At 41.0% G+C, this 17,961-nt stretch overlaps 1 long non-coding RNA gene across 2 annotated transcripts in view; it reads right to left on the reverse strand.

Annotated features, from left to right (window-relative positions):
- Window positions 1-373: 373 nt before the first annotated feature.
- Window positions 374-17,961, reverse strand: part of LOC131277415 (uncharacterized) — a 78,587-nt gene continuing 60,999 nt past the window's right edge. For both annotated transcript variants that reach the window (XR_011648149.1, XR_011648148.1), the window contains exon 4: window positions 374-481. This is a non-coding gene — a long non-coding RNA (uncharacterized lncRNA). The remainder of the gene's footprint in view (window positions 482-17,961) is intronic.

Genomic DNA, 17,961 nt, shown 5'->3' on the forward strand with positions numbered 1-17,961 from the left:
GGCAACTGAATTTTTCTGCATGACATTGTTATGATGGTTATGGGCCATTATACATTCTGCCAATATCTATAAAATTGTATGCGGAAAAGTGTAAACTAAAATGAAAACTATAGAGCATAGAAGTAGCAGTGCGCCAATATTCATCAATTCTAATAAATGTAACATACAAATGGAAGAAAGTATTCTAGGGGAAATGGGAGAGGCAGACAGGTAGGTTATACTGAGAGCTGTCCCCTTGGTGGACTGATACAAAAGTCTTTACTTAAGAAGATACACAGAAGAGGAGAGAGCTCTGTTTTGTTTCATCCTGTGGCCATGGGGAGAGAAGAGTCACTCACCTGTCACTTTGCAGCTGAAGACAACAGAGCAGCTGAGCAGGCCTGGAAGGAACCAGCCCTATGACAGAGACTGAGGCAGGAAGCCCTGGGAGCCCAGGCAGAGGTCTCCTCCCTACGGCTTCCACTCCGGGCAACTGACTCTCCTGAGAAAACAATGAGTAGGTCTCTTAGGGCCTTGTAACTGTAAACTTTTACCCAAATGAATACATTTTAAAGCCAACAGAGTTCTGGCACTTTGCATCAGCACCCCGTTGGCTGACTAATACAGCTATAAGTCTTTATTTTTTTTTCGTATTAACAAAATATGGATTAGTGAGAGTGTGAAAAATGAGAATACTCGGAAATAACTGGTGGTGTTGTTAACTGGCCAACTGTATTTCAGAATATTTTGGCTCTTCCCAATGTGTTAAAAATAGAATTTTCATGTATCTGGAAAATATCATGTGCTGGAAAGCATGGTCATCAATAATCAACATGGGGATGAATCTACTAGTACCCCTCAAATTCCATCTTGTGTTTTACACATCTGTTTGCAAGGGAAACCCACCTTTTCTCCAGAGCTCTGCAGTCAGTGTGCTCTGCTACAAACAATGCATCTCAGTCTTGTTTTCACCATTCCCCAATAAGGGCAGCCAATCCTCCTCACAACTTTTGTATGTGAATTTTAAATAAATGAACTAGAAGGGAAGCTAGCCATTATTAAAACCAAGACAGTTTTTCTGTTTCTAGCTCATTTCCAATCTCCAAAGCCCTAAGGCTCTGACAGGGAAATCATTAGTAACTGGTCTCCCAGCCAGGGGCTCACAGGCGGGCTCGGTTCAAGCACAGTCCTGATCAGCACCCGCTCCTTCAGTCCTTTCCTTGACAGAAATACCTGAACACAGACATATCCATGGGCCACAGATCTGTTACTAGGGTTGTCCTGATGGACATACACCTCCTTGGAGGCATGAGATTCCTATGGCTGTTTCGAAGAGGATAAATTTGGGAATCAAAGCAACATGTATTACCATCCTTAGAATTCTCGTATTTAAGTCTGAAATAGGATTCATTGTGCCAAATCATGGTATTTATAGGAATGCATCTCCTCTACAGACCCTAGGAGAGAATCTAGTTTCAGATTCTAGAGTAGGGTTTCTTGAACTCGCTCACTCATGGCCTCTTGGCCATGTTGAAAACTGATGTGATCAGTCTACTTCAGTAGTTATATTGTCTTGTTATTGTCCTGCTACCTAATATCCCTCTCGTCCTCAAGGACACCTGTCAATGTGTATAGGGCCCACTGAAAACTCCAGGAATTCTCATCTCAAAATCTTGAATCATACCTGCAAAGACCCTCATGCATATCAGCCATCATTCGCAAGTGTCTTGTTTAAGAACCTAGATATATTTGGTGCTACATATTCAGCCTAATACATTGCCCTGGTGGACCAATCCTCAGGTGTTACCTTCTCAGTGGTCATTTTATTTTCTAGTGTACAGTAAATATGTGTTATTCTATGTGTGTTTGTCTTTGATGTTTAAATCATTTTTCATAGGCACACATGTGATCCATCTGGGCCTCTCAAAATGAGTGTACTGCTGTTCTTTATGTTTGTAATCTGGAAGTATATAATTAAGAACTTACAGGAAGGGCACCTTCTGAAGCAGAAGGCCTCTGTTAGTCTGGTATATGCCCACTGTGGGTACATATCCTTGTCAGCCCATGGGGAACAATGTCCCTACTGAGCTTCCCCATAGCTTAGAAGAAGGGCTCTCCCACATGCACACGAGGACCCCTGCTTCCAGGGTAAGGACAGATTCAGAATTGGAAAGTTTATGACTCTCTTCTCTGTGAACTGGGTGTGTCCTCAGGGAGATCACCTCATGGACTTGGAAATCTTGGAGTTCACAAGTGTCTTAGGGATTGGTGGGGATGGATGGTGAGGTTTCATCTCACTTACTGTGGTTAACCGTGTCCTCATGTGTCCTATGTCAGGTACAGCAGGGGGTGTCAGGCCCACATCAGGTGAAACCCTCGAAGACCCTTTTGTCATCTCATATTTTGGTAGGTTCTTCATCACAGCCCAGTGTTCCAACTAAGTCTGGATCCTTCAGTCCTGAGAATACCATCACGGTGGAAGAGTGGCACTGCATTCACTTCTACTGCCTACTCCAAACCTTTCTACCAGAGCAGAATATCAATGCCAGAGATACGCCAAAGAACCAGCTCCTGTTTCAGCTGAGCTCCAGGACTGTCTTGGAAAGAGCAGTGTATCACTGTTTAAGAATCACTGTGAGAGAAATGTAGTGGGATTCCAGGCACCAATGCCCCCCCACAGCTGGCACAATGGGGATGGCCACTAGGTGGAGTGAAGGATCCATGAATCACTGATGCCCATCTGATGAACCAGGGCAGAGAGAGCTTAAGTAGGACCTTCTTGAATTAGCCTGATTATTTCTTCTCCTTAGAGAGAAAACAACTTACCAATAGCGTCTACCTTTCTAATATGTGCGGGTATGTTTGCAGGTGCTAACCTAAGTATATGTGATAATGTGTTTGATATTCTATATCAATATGTACGTAACACAGGTTATGCTATGCACATTTTCATGGGTTCATGTGTTTGCATTAGCATGTGGGTAGCTATGTTTTACTCTGGGAAATGATGTCTTTGTGTCTGTGTGTGTCTAAGTGGGAAAGAGTGTGGATTAACTTGGGTGTAGTAGTGTACATGAATCTTAGTATACGTGTTAGCCTGGGGTGGCTCGAATGGCTGAGTGTGGGTTAGCATGTGATTGTGTTAGTGGTTTATGGCAATGAACATATATCATTTATGGATCCTAATGTCTACATTCTTACGTGTTTATGTGGCAGTACATTGGTATATATGTAAGTGTGATTATGGTTTTGTGTCTTTTATCCCATTTCTAATTGGATGATTTGACTAAAGGACAGGACCATATATTTCTTCATAATTCCTAAATTTCCAGAAAAATTCAGATGCTGCACAAGTATGCCTAAAAATCTGTAAGTTGTGATTTGATGACATCTCCCGACTGGATTTTCAAAATTTCATCCCTGGCATGAATGCTTCTGGTTTCCGACTACTTTGTTTCTGAGCCCTTGGTTCCATGGACCTCAGTTTCTCCTGAATCTTGCCTTGGACTCAGTCTTCCTAAACTCCCCTGGCACTGATAAAATCCTGGCCCCTGGAATCCATGTGGCTGGGTCCCCCTTTCACCTGCTTGACTAGAGAAGCTGGACTCCATGGTTCCAAACGTTCCCTCCACCTGCAGCAGGTCCTGCCCTGGCACTCAGTAATGTTGAGGTCCCCTGCACTTAACCTTGGGTCCTTGGTCTCCACCTCACCATAGTTCACATTCCTGGACTCGAAAATCTTGAGGTCCCTTGCACCTGCCCTGCACCTGCACTTTGATTCAGTGATCTTGACCTTCCCCTCACCTTCTCTTTGACATTATCCCTGAGGTGCATCTTCTTGACTTCCACAAGCACAAACCCTGGCCTTGAACTATGGGCTTGGTGTTACTGAGACAACCTTACAGTCAGTCCTGCTGTTCCTGTACAGCTGTAGGTCTGATGTCCTATATTCTTCTCCCTAATATGTGTCCACACAGCATATCTTCATTGGTTTTGAGCATACAGGCTGATGGATGTAGATGACAGGTAGAACTGTCCTTGGCAGGCATCTTGGCCTGGGATGGCTGAGCTATAGCTGTGAGTCAGTATGGCTACTATCGCTAGCCAAGTTTTGCAGCCCTTGGCAGGCTCCTCTGGTTAAAACGCAGTCCTTGGTCAGCAAAGCTACACACTCTGCTCTCAGCTGCTGGACCCTACAGGTGTCCACAGAGCTACTCATTACTTCAAAGAAGAGCTGTCCAGGGTACAGGAGAAACACAGACCCTTAGGGAATATTCCAGATGACAAAATCAACCTCTCCTGCCTTTGCACAACTCTGGCATTGTGGGGCCATGAGCAACCCCTGAAAGCCCCTCTGCAGGGGAGAGTTGAATCTGGGCTCACACTACCTCTCTTCATTTTATCTCACGCAGTAATACACCAACATACTCTTGGCTTTCAGACTATCCACTGGAGGACATGGTAGGTTCTAGGCATTTTTCTTGGACATGATGGACTTGCCCTTCATAGTCTGTGTAGTGCTTCTTCATTCCATCAATCCTGAACCCCAATCAATCAGCAGACACCCCAGCAGGGGGTCTGCTGGAAACAGCCCATCTACTAGTTACTGAGGGTGAACTCAAAGGATACAGGAGAGTCTCAGAGACTCCCCACTCATTACCCAACTCTCCCCCAGACTCCACCATCTGCACCCAACATTCAACACCTTGAGAAAATGTTCCCACAATGTCAATCTTCCTCTCACTCACATTCACTCACAAAGCCAATATATTTATTTTTCTACAAAAAAAAATTCTATTAAACTTCCATATTATGAACCTAGCTAAGCTAAAACCCCATGATAAATTGCTGCTTTTCAGTTCTACTCAATGAATGTGAAGACCTCAGAATCCCAGGGCTGGGGCTCTCCTCTCCCAGAGTTGTAGGTTCAGGACTGAGCTGGTTTCAATCAGCTGGGTTAGGGACCCAGTTGTCATTTCCTCGCACCATAAAGCAAGGTCTAGTGTTGGATACCGGACAGTGCCTAGAGCAGATATGAGTGTCCTGGTGGCCTTAGAAGAGGTAGCATTCAGGAAAATGGGATTTCACATTATATGATTGTGCTAAACTAAAACTGATACCAATCATTTCATTTTAACAAAAGAACATGAAACATGGAAATAAGTATCAATATATCTCCACTTCGTGGACGTAAAACTACAAAAGACGTAAAACTACAAAAAGAATAAAAGACAATTAAGTGACATGCCTATGAACACATATTTGGTAAATGTGAGCCCAAATCTACATCACTAGACTGGAATTCCTACGTGAACAAGACACAGTTTCACAAACTTACTGACGTTTACACCCTGGACAGATGCCATTCTGTAGTAGGAATCAATTGTGTTGTGAATGCATTCTAGTGTTTACCTGAGTAACAGGCAGAGGACCAGGGTTCAGGAATTTTTCTTCAGGCGTCTCTGTCACATCATGGATCCTCGTTTATGTCTCCATATCACCTTCCTTACCAATATATCTACTTTTTAAAAATAGATTCTTGAGGGATATCTGACATCTCAAAAATGACATACATTTAAATTATAAAATTCTTTATGTACTTTGATATGCATACACTCACGCAGCCAACACCACAATCAAGAATGTGAGCAAATCCAACAACCCTACAAGTGTTCTCTTCTCCGTTTCTAATTCCTCCATCCTACTTCTTCCAACTCCCAAAACGTGCCCAGCTAGGACAAATCTTTATGTAACACTGTATTACGATGCATCTTCCAGAATTTATAAAAATTGAATCATAATGTACGTGCTTTATTTCTTCACCTTCTTCACTCGGTGCAATTTGGTAATCCATCCATATTGTGAATCCGAAGTAATCATGACTCTACTACTGAGTAGTATTTCTAGTATCGTAATAAATGCATATACCCCCCCCAGTGCATTCATCTACTCACCTGCTTATATTAGGACTGTTTCTAGTTTCTAGCTGTTAGAAAGAAGTCTGATACTCAGGAAAAAAGGGCCTATATTATTCCTACAACAAAATCATTAAGAAAGTGAAGTCGTTTTATACATAAGTATAAAAGAGAAAAATTTTAAAGTAAAAATATTTTTAAAAATTGGGATATTGAAAAATAATGAAAAAACATTTGAAGAAAAAGTAACGTTTTTTTGCATTTTGCCTTTCATCACGGTAAGACAATTATTCTGTATGTACAGTGACATTTTCTTCAATTTATGCACCCAGTGTCATATATTTTTTTTCATTTATTCTTCAAAGAAATTTTAGATCATAGTAGAGTCACATACAGAATATAGGGGATTCCCATATAACCAACATTCTTCCCCTTTTCCTCTTTCCCACAACGATAGGATTTTATGTGTGGAAAGTACACTTGGTCAACTGATACACAAATATCTAAACATAGTTAACTAACCACCATCAATGATTCACCTTATGGTTTACATTTTGGACTATATATTTTTATAAAATCTGATAAAATTTAACATGGCCTTAATCCATTACTGCAAGATCATGCAGAATTTTAAGGTTTCTTATCTGGTTTATTATAACCTTTTATATCTAGTTTTATTTACATTACTTTTGAAAAAGTATATTCCAGTATACAAAATGTATCAAGATCAAGAGCTTTCATTTATTTGCAGTGATATTACTCATTACTCTTCACCTATATTACTTTTCCACGGGAATAGGCTTGAATATGTTTTCTAGTTGTCATTATATACGAACTTTTTTCTTGAAATTCTGGACCTTAGTATGATTCAGGATAGCTTTCTCAACCTCACAAACCTCTCTCTCTCGCTGTTATTTCACTGCAATGCTAAAACTATGGAAGCGTGATTCTTTCTATTTTTCAATTTTTAAAAAAGCTTTAGATTACATAAATGTTATATAAAAAATAGAAGAGATTCCCATATGCCCCACCCCCTCACACACTTTCCCATGTGAACAATACCTTCCATTAGTGTGGTACATTTGTTGCACCTGATGAACACATACTGAAGCATTGCTACTATGACCATAGTTTACATTATAAAGTTGCCCAACATAATTTTATATGTTGTGACAAAATAGATCATTGGCTTTATCTATCATTGCAGTATCATGCAGGACACCTCCAGTGTTCCAAAAATGCACTCGTATTACTCCTGTTCTTACCTCTCCCCACCCACAGAACCTCCAGTGGCCATGGCATTTATACCAATGATAAAAGTAATTCCATTGCTGGAATAATAATAAGTCCAGTAAAATAATAAGTCTACCTTAGTCCACTTTTCATTCCACAATACTGAAGATTTGGGGATGCTGATGCACACTCTGTTTCTAGTTCAGTGGGCGTTTAGGTCCCATCAGGCAGTTGGATACTAAAATCTACAGGAGCTTGCTTCCCTATTTCCTGCTTCCAAATTTCATCCACTCTTAAGTATGGATCTTCACACTCCTTACCTCCATTCTCTATTTTGTTTTTCCATCTGATTATGGCCCCTTACTTAACATTTTCAAAGGGAACAACTACAATAAATCTAGATATGATCTTAATTTTCATTTTTTTACATGCATCTTTTCAATTTATTCAAACAAGAATTTAGCGTGCCATTACTTTTAACAGGTTCTCACCTTTAGTATATTGTTAAGAGCTTGGGACTCTAGGTTAGTGTTCACAGAAAATGTTAGAATTTTCTTTACATATTAACCCACATAAGGTTGTTTCATTATCCATTTTCAAAATTAAAATCAATGTCTAAATAAAAACAGATGACATGTGTATGTTTCCTTTCGTTGTCTGTAAAATGAAGGGCTTTTTCTCATTGATTTTTTTTTTTTTGCCGGTTTTTCAAAATTAACCTGATGGTATGAGCTCTCAGGAAGGAATTTCACAGCCAACTTGCCTCTCAAAAGACAGCTATGCCTCCTTCAAAATGAGGCTTCTCTTTAGGAACATCAGGATCCTCACTAGACTTCAATCAACCCCAAAGATGCTTTCAAAAATGTCATGTCTTTACAAATTTTCATCGAATATTCTTCTGCACTCTGCAACTTTGGTTTGCATCTATATATGCTAGCCACCAACTTTCAAGTCCCAAGGTAAAAGACTGGACATTATCTTTACATCTGCATGTTTGCAGTATCAATTACCTTGAAAGGTGTTTTCAATTACATGTCTTCAAATGCATTTTATTTCTGAATTTGGGCTTATGGATATTTATGAGTATTTTGTTCTTATGATTATTAAATTTTAGTTTTTTATTGTATTTAAGTACTGTGATTTCATTGATTTTTATCATTCATGTGAGGCATTTGATTGATTTAAATTTCTTAATTTTTTATTGCCTTTTTAAAAAAGATAAGTAGATCGCACAAAATACGTCAAAAAACATGAGGTTCCCGTTTACCCCAATCTTCAATCACCAACCCACATGTCCCATATCAACATCTGCTTTCATCAGTGAAGCACATTCACTGCATTTGGTGAATACATCCTGGAGCACTGATATACCACATCGACTGTGGATTACATTGTAGTGCACACTCTCCCCCAGTCCATTCAGGGGGTTAAGGAAGGATATATGATGTCCTCCATCGGACTCTGCAATATCATTCTGGACAACTCCAAGTCCCAAAAAGGCCCACTATCATACCTCTTTTTCCCTCTCAGAGCCCTCAGCATCTTCCGTGGCCAACAACTCCACATCAATGATACAATTTCTTCCATTGCTAGAGTCACAATAGTTCTATAGTAGAATGCCAGCAACTCCACTCCAAAGCACATTATATTCTTTCATCTTCTGGAGCCTGGGACGGAAATGTACACTCTACCTCTAAATAGAGAAGGGGCGTACATCCCACATGGTTGATGGATGGAATTCTCCTGCATGCAGTTGTAGAAACTCTCGGTTAGCTGATGTGGTGGATGAACATTTCATCTTCCTGTTAGCTGACATGGGTACCAGAATAAGACCAGGGTAAATCCAATGAACTGGAGAGTAGGTGTTACCACTCTACTGAGGCTCAGGGTCCAGCTAGTACATGGAGAGTCCAGAGATTCAAGTCTTCTGAATATATATAAACCCGAATGTAAACCATAAATTCACTAAAAGTGACAGAAGAGGCATGCATAGAAAGGTGCCATCTCAGTCCAACTCAATCACACTCAGGAGCACAAATTCCAAAGTAGGTCCCACTGCCAAGGCATTGAACTCCAGGGCCACCTGCAATGACTGTGGGTCTCAGGAGTCCTCAGGAATACCACCACCTGGGGTTGTATCTACTTTGGCTGTCTCAGGAATCCTGCAGACATAGGATGAGCACGACCCCTCTGAAAACCTCATAACTCATTTTGAAGTCTCTTAGCCTTATAAACTCACCTGTCTTTACCATTTCTCCCTTGTATTCAAGGATTATTTTCTGCTTACATCAATAGGTGGTGACTGGTAGGAATACCTTGGCGCCAGGGAGGATCATCCTCGGGAGTCAGGTCCCATGCTGGGGGGAAGGTAATGCATTTACATGCTGCTCATTGAGGGAACGGATGTGGTGGTTGAACATTTCACCTCCCTGTTAGCTGACATGGGTAATAGGGTAAGACCAGGGTAAGTCCAATGAACAGGAGAGTAGGTGTTGCCACTCTACTGAGACTAAGGTTCCAGCTGGCACATGGACAGTCCAGAGATTCACGTCTCCTGAGTATACACAAACCTGAATGCAAACCGTAAGTACACTAAAAGTGACAGAAGAGGCAGACATAGAAAGGTCACATCTCAATCCAACTCCATCACACTCAGGAGCACAAATTGCATAGTAGGTCCCAGTGGCATGGCACTCAACTCCAGGGCCCCCTGCAATGACTGTGGGTCTCAGTAGGCCTCAGGAGTACCACTATCTGGGCTTGTATCTACTTTGGCTGTCTCAGGAATCCTGCAGACATGGGCATGAGACCCTCTGATGACCACATAACTCATTTTGAAGCCTCTTAGCCTTATAAACTCATTTGTCTTTACCATTTCCACCTTGTATTCACAGTTTTTTTCTGGTTGCATCAACAGCTGGTGATTGGTAGTAATACCTAGGCACCAGGGAGGCTCAACCCCGGGAGTCATGTCCCATGCTGGGGGGGAGGTTATGTATTTACATACTGAGCCTAGCTTAGAGAGTTTCCACATTTGAGCCACATAGAAGCTCTTAGGAGGTAACTCTTAGGCACCCGGCAGCTCTACACCTAGTTCAAATTTCAAGCACACACGCTCAAAACCAAACTCATCAGTATCAAGGGCCTATCACTGGACCATCCTTCACCACTGCTCTTTACCCCTGCCCTTGGGGGATTGTTGCTGTTCCATTGGGGAATGTGACAGAGTTCCGTTGACAAGGAACTCAGCACTCCCTCAGTTTTCATGTGTAACTCAACCTACTATGACAATATCCAACAAATATCCAAACATTTTTATATACCCTATACATATGCCCTGGAAAACTCCCTCCGAACCATGTGTCCACCATCAATGACACTCCACATGGGTGCTCCTCCCTTGTCATAGCTGAACCCCTCTGTGATCCAAAACTTCTTCAAAAAAGAAGACTAACATATTGCCAAATTCAATTAGTAGGAAAATAAAATAGTACTGATAGGTTTTAAGATTAAATATAGAATAACACTACTTTAGAAAAAGTAAAAATAAAAAATAAATTGGGGTATTAAAAATGAAAAATATTAAAGTTGTTTTTTACTTTTTGCCTTTCATCACAGTAATACGTGTTGAAATGTATGTAGTGGCAAGGCAACCACGTCCACTCCTCAGTGTCCACATCCTCTTTAATTTTTAATTTTGTTCTCAAAGAAGTTTTATATCAAAGTAAAATCACATATACAATACAGGGCACTCCTATATACCCAATATCAAACCCTTCTCCCCCTTCCCCAGCAATGACTTTTTATATGTGGATGCTATATTTGCCACAGCTGATGTACAGATATTGAAACATACCTACTAACCATGGTTTCATTATGGTTTACATTATAGCTTATATTTTACTGCACACAGTTTAAAATCTTTAGCTTCATTATTTTTTACATTATGATTTACATTTTAGACTACACACTTTCACAAATTTTTGGTAAAATTTAACATGCCCTTTGTCGATCATTGCATGACCTTGTGGACCACTTCCCCTACCCCAGTTACCCCTCTTCCGTCTATTCACCTCTTCTCTCCACCTCTCCTCAGGACCCCCAGGGACAACCAAGCTTCACTGCTTGAAGAACCAGATTCCACATTCTTGCAACAATGCTGAAGGACTGAGACACTAGACTGTCCTCCCCAATTGGGAGACACCAATGCTCTCAAGAGACACCCTACCCTCTGTTTGAGAATATCAGGCCTCCCCAGGACGGCAGTACAGCACCTTCCTGCTCATTGCATTGGTCTCCACGCAATGATATAACACTCTAGGACGAGATGAGCACTCACACACTCCCTAGCAGCCTCTCCCACGTGCACCCTGTGCCAGGTGCCACCACCAGACTCCTTAAACAAATAACACTTCCTTATTCTATTTTCTAAAGATTTTTCTCAACATTATACTTTCAACCATACACCTGACAATCTCCCATGTTCACCCTCTCCCCCAAAAAACTCCCCCAACTTCACAGACCATCTGTCCTATCCTCCCAAACCTAGTTGACCTCTAGCATTCAAAGCCCCACCCAATAGTATGTCTATGTCCCCGTCTTATCCCTTCTGTGCACAACTACTTACTTCCATTCTATCATAGATTTCGCCCATGTAGATGTCAATTGACAACTGTCCTAGCTCCCACAATTTCCTATAAGCCTAACCTCCCATCTCTTAACTCTCTGAGACAGCTTGATTTGCTTAATTCATATCAGAGAAGTCATGTAGTACTTATCATTCAATGCCTGGCTTGGTCCTCTCAAAATAAGGTACACAAGATTCACCTATCTTATCTCACGTGTTAGTTCTCTGTTCCTTCTTACAGCTGAGTAGTATTCCATTGTATGGATATATCACATTTTGCATATACCACATTTTATGAATTGTGCACATCACATGGTCCAAGGACTCATCAGTAACTTTTACACATACTATATGTCAACACTTTATTTTACAAATAACCTCTAGCAAGAAAGAAATGATTTCATTTTGTGTACTGATCTTAGATTTTTATGAACATAAAAATTCTGCAAGCCGCATTTTACTGTGATTCTCTTACTAAGCACCTTGAAAATATATGCAGTATTAATAACCGTGTGGATTGAAACCATGAAAATGTTGCTCTCCTACCAATGGGGTAACATTCTAAGATTTCAGAAATGCACATGCAGGCTTCCCTGAAACCTGGGGACATTCTGCTGCTCAGTGAGGGAACTGTCAGTTGTGGAAGTCACTGAATCATGTTCACAGCAGCATCTATACCACCTGCTTGTAGCATCTCTCTTTTTTCTTTTTTTTTTCCTTTCTTTTTTAGTTAGGCCAGGAAAAAGAATTTATTAAGAAATGGGGGAAAGGACAGAGCTTGCAGAGAAATGGAGAGATGGATGGAAATAATCACAAAAATTTGGTGTGAGCTTTTATAGGCAGAGTAAATGAGTACTGGCTTGTGTGACACTTTTAAAATTATTAAGTATTCCTCCCATTAGCAATGCTAATAAGAGGGGCCGAAGCTGTTATTGGCTACCCTACCAATGGTGGGAGCCAATGTTGAGTCTGATCCGGATATCCAGCACCTCTCCTCAACCCAGGAAAGAGTCTCAACTGGAACCTCAAGGTCAAGGACTCGGTGGGGATTCATGGCCACGGTGTCTACTGGCCATGTTGTGGCTCATCTTCTCATTTCCCTATGCTAAACAGCCTCAACTCCCCCTTAAAGAGTGTTCATGCCATTATTCTTAAGGGCTGCTGAGGGGCAAAGGTCATTCTTCTGCAGTTAATTCCTGCTGGTTAGGGTGGTAGTCCCTGCCTGACAGGGAATGAACCTACTTGGCAATTCTGTGTTTCAGGGAAGATGGGTCCAGCACCCTGGCGGGAACTGGATGAAATCCCCACATGACTAGTAGAGCATTGATTATGAAAGAAATAACCTTAATTAGACTTTTGAAGGTAAATGGTCCGACTAAAAGAATAAAGAAGATGGTGGTAAACAGACCCAAAAAGGGGGCCAGTCACGATGTCCTGGAACCCAAGCGTGGGAAAGGCCAGGGGCCTTCAGAGGCCACTTCCTCCAAAGTTGATGGAAACAGCAATCTTCCTTGACTTCTTTATGCTCCTGGTCAACCCTAGGGGCAGACTGTGGTGAACCTGATGAGTGTGGGTATAAATGGCCAACCGAGGTTCCCACAGTAGTGGTTATGCTTACGACAGCAGGAGAGGTGTGAAGATAGGCACTGCCTTAGACATAACCTAACAAAGATAGTATACGCAACAACAAGATGAGCTTATTGCAAACAAAATAAAGGTGGTACTTAAGAGAGCCATTTCTTTCTCTTTTAGCCACATTCATTAACTCCTTATGAAATGAATGAACTTATCAAGATTTTTGACACATTCGATACCATTCTGCATATGATGTAGAAGAGAAATTACATTCATCAGGTGTATAGGTACAGTACTTAATTCCAATCAGTGCACTAATCAATGCATAAGTTTCTCTTTCAGCTGCAGTGAATACATCTCAGATCCAGTTTTGCAATACCATACATGTTCTCTCTCCACAGGAGCAGGTCATAACGCCAATTGTGTTTTAAGTTCTACTCACAGTACTCCAGTAATTTTTGCTCTACTTATTATGTCCTTCACATAGCCAGCATGCTGGAGCACAGTTGATCCTAGAGAGAGACTAGGAAGGTAAGGCTCCAGGGTTTCATCTGCCTTGTGCATAGAGGCCTTCAGCACTAAGAAACTGAACCAATCTGAAGGCAGTGTTCATTGGACAACTGGCCATATCAAGCCCTCGCCAGCTGCTCCAGGAGTCTGAAACTGCAACGTCCTCTCCATCCACCTCAGGAACGTAACCAGAGATGCGGTAGATAATTTTGAAGAGATCAGTGACCACCTCAGCCAAGAACTCAAATGGAGAGGCAACATGCAGGGAACTTCAGCCAGGGTGGGATGCACAAGAGAGTGTAAATGAGATAGACTTCAGTATTGTTAATCTTTATATACTTTATAAATATTTCCAAGGCAATATATAACATACTAAATGATATTACTTTTGACGTGATTATGTAAATTAATGGATATTATACTTGAGCACTACAGTAGAAAGTACTTTCTTCATTATTTTGTGAAAACTACTGGTCCCAATACAATCAAGATTACCTTTCTTTACCACTACTTTCAGTTGTAGATTTCTTTATTTCTCCCATGTGGTAGGTGGACATCCTATCCTCTGGGCCAAATCCGCTTCCCTTTACTTCTTTAATATGCAGACTGAGGTGGCCTCTCACAGGATTTCTTGCAATGAAGTTACTTTTTGTTATTAATATCAATTTACATTCTTAATTAATAATGGCTTCCTGGAACTAGCCATTTATATGCTTCAGTTTAGAAGATGCTTTTACGAACTCATAATGAAGCATAACCACATAGACTGGATAGTTTTCATTGAAATAATTTTATTAAATTACAATTAGGGAATGTTTTGCTAAGAAAAAGGCAAAAAGTCTAAATGCTATATAAAACAGCTTTATTCAATTAAATGAGTTTCAGGTGATATCAAATGATAATAACTGGGAAATCACAATAGAAAATAATTAGTTAGAGGTATAGCAAAGAAACAAAGTATGTATAAACACTCACCAAACTGGGGGAAAATAACATCTGATCCTTTACAAGGCCAGGAAGTCCCTTTAGTGGACAATCAGAGTCCCAGTTGGAAAAACAGTCCCAGGCAGAGCAGCGCCGCCTTGGTGAGACTTGAATCAGAAGCCAAAATGTGCCCCAATTTATACGAGACCAAATCTATGATTTCAGGGTGATCATGCAACTTGTGAATTGTCAGCTCCCCCTAGAACAACAATGCCCATCTCCAGGGCAATGGCCAGTTCCCCTGAGGAGGGACACTGTGCCCCAAAGAGCTCTGTTCTACACATGGAACTCTGAGCAGGAACATGAAGATATTCAGCTTTTAGTTTTACAGAGGATACAAACGGGAGGTGTAAGTGCCACCTCTGATAACTTGTTCCTGTTAAACATTTGTTTTTTTGCTTACTAGGTAAAGGGGTTGTCTGCATAACAGTATTACAACATTCTAAAGGACAGTGCACAAGTTAATCATTCACAAGTGTAGGCTAAAACAAAAGACACTATTGATTTGAAAGCTTATGAATTCACAATTACTAATAATTTTCCTATAGTACATCAGGGGAGCAGATATGGGTCAAGCAACTGGGCTCCCGCCTACCATATAGGAGGTCCCACGCTTGATTTCCAGGGCCTCCTGATGAAGACCAGCTGGCCTGCATATCACAGAGCTCTGTCAGCCTGTGCCAGGGAGAGCTTATGGCCTGAATGGGGGACAGCGGATGGCCCGCGCCACAGAGACCTGGCAACCCATGCTGTGGGCAGCTGGCGCAGCAAGATGATGCAACAAAGTGAGATGCGGAGGAGAGACGGTGAGAGATGCAGCAGGCAGGGGAGATGAGACAGCTCATGTGATTGAGCGTGTCTTTCCCACACCCGAGGTCCAGGGATCAGTACCCAGTGCCTCTTGAAGAAAAAAGAAGACATGAGAAGAATGTATGAGTGCAAAAACAACAGAGTGGGGGGAATAAATAAATAAAACAAATCTTGTAAAAATATTATAATTAGTAACCACTGAAGTTTACTTTGTTCATTGAAGGGAGGGCAGATCTATATTTCCTTCTTTTAACTTAATTTCATTAAACATGAACTTACAACTTTCATTCTCTTAAAGATTCAATAAATATTAATTTAGTTGGTATTATATAAACACAAGGAGAGCATACCAAAGTTAAAGAAAATTGAAGCCATTATACTGGATTCCAAGAATGTTCTTTTATTTCATTTACAAGGGGCTTATAACATTTTCTTAATAAAATTGTAAAACTGTGAATCATTTTAAGAACATACTGAATGCGAGGTTCGGGAATATATTACAATACATTTAACTTGTTTTAATTATAATTTAGAAAAGATCTTTCCATAGAAGCTTTCAAGGATATTCCCCTTACTTCATGAAATTTGTTACGAGGATTAATAACCACCCTTATTTTAATGTGTTAAAAGGTTTAAATTGGAAAACTACAGGTCAAACTGGTTCTTCATTCCCCAGCCTAGAAAACAGTTTTAATCTGCCATAGGAAGCCCCTCCTCAGAACTTTTAGAAAGAAAGAGAAAGCCCTGGCAGTTGGGTACATTAAAGGGCTCAGGAAAATCTTTCCCCTTCCCAATTCCCATATGCCCCTCTCTCTCCCCTTCCCACACTTGCCCACATTAATAACATCCCTCATTTGTGCGGTACATTTGTTACAATTGATGAACACTTATAGGAAAACTGCCACTAACTGTGGATTATACTTTATATTATATTTTAAATTCTCTTCCAGACAAATCTGTAAGCTATGAGAAGACATATAATGGCCTGTTTTGTGAAAGGGAATGTCCTGAAAATGCCCACATATAATACCTATTTTCGCTTCTCCTTCCTCTCAGAACTTTTGGTGGCCACTGCTAACACATAAATGATAAAAGTTATTCCATCATTAGAATCACAATAAGTTTATGGTAGAATAGCAATAAGCCTATGCTGGTGGAGCATTCATTCACCAAGCATGAGGATTCTGGGATGGTGATGCCAACTCTGACTCTAATTAAGATGGCTTAGTTCCCATGGGGCAGATGGATGAGACTATCTTCTTGTAGTTGTACACTCTCCCTGTTCCTTGGAATAGTTGTTGTCCATTATCATCTCCTTGTCAGTTGTCCTTGGTCCTAAGACCTGGAAAGTAGGTGTTGCAACTCTGTTGAGATTTAGGGCTCAAATGGGAAATGGAAAGCCCAGAAGTTTAAGTATCTTGGAAATAAACCTATCAACTCTAGTCCCAACTGTGGGTTCAAATAAAATTGGCAAAACAGCTTTGTGTAGGGAAATCACAACTGAGTTCCATCTCTGTCACACTGGGGAGCATGAATTCCAAAGGAGAAAAGAGGGCCCACTGGCAAGGAGCCAAACTCCTGAGATGACTGCCCTCCCTGCAGGGTGTGGATGTCTCCAGAGGCCTCAGGAGACCTGCTAATTGAGGGAATATTTACTGTGGGAGTGAATGAGATCCTGTTGAGACGTGCATATTCATAACCTCTAAAATGACCTCCAGGCTAACTTTACTTTTTACTTCAAAAAATTTTTTATGTTTTTTATGTTTCTGTCTTTATTTGATTTTTTAATGCTACAATAAAAATATATAAGGTCCCCATATATACCCCAACCCCCTACTCCCCCCATAACAACAACCTACTCCATCATGAGACATTCATTGCATTTGGTGAATGCATCTCTGAGCACCGCTGCACCTCATGGTCAATGGTCCACACCACAGCCCACACTCTCCCAGAGTCCAACCAGTGGGCCATGGAAGGACATACAATCTACGATAAGTGTCCCTGCAGCACCACCCAGGACAACTCCAAACCCCAAAAATGCCCGCACATCACATCTGTTCCTCCCACTCCCTGCCCCCAGCAGCCACCATGGTTACTTTCTCCACACCATGCCACATTTTCTTCGATTATTAATCACAATAGTTCATGAACAGAATATCAGTAAGTCCGCTCTAACCACACTTTATTCCTCCATACTGTGGACCATAGAATGGTTGTGTCCACTCCACATCTATATCAAGAGGTGGCTTAGATTCCACATAGATGCTGGATGCAATTCTCCTGCTTTCAGTTGTAGGCACTCTCGGCTCCCTGGTGTGGTGGTTG

This window comes from Dasypus novemcinctus, assembly GCF_030445035.2.
Source record: "Dasypus novemcinctus isolate mDasNov1 chromosome 12 unlocalized genomic scaffold, mDasNov1.1.hap2 SUPER_12_unloc_4, whole genome shotgun sequence".
Lineage (NCBI taxonomy): Eukaryota > Metazoa > Chordata > Mammalia > Cingulata > Dasypodidae > Dasypus > Dasypus novemcinctus.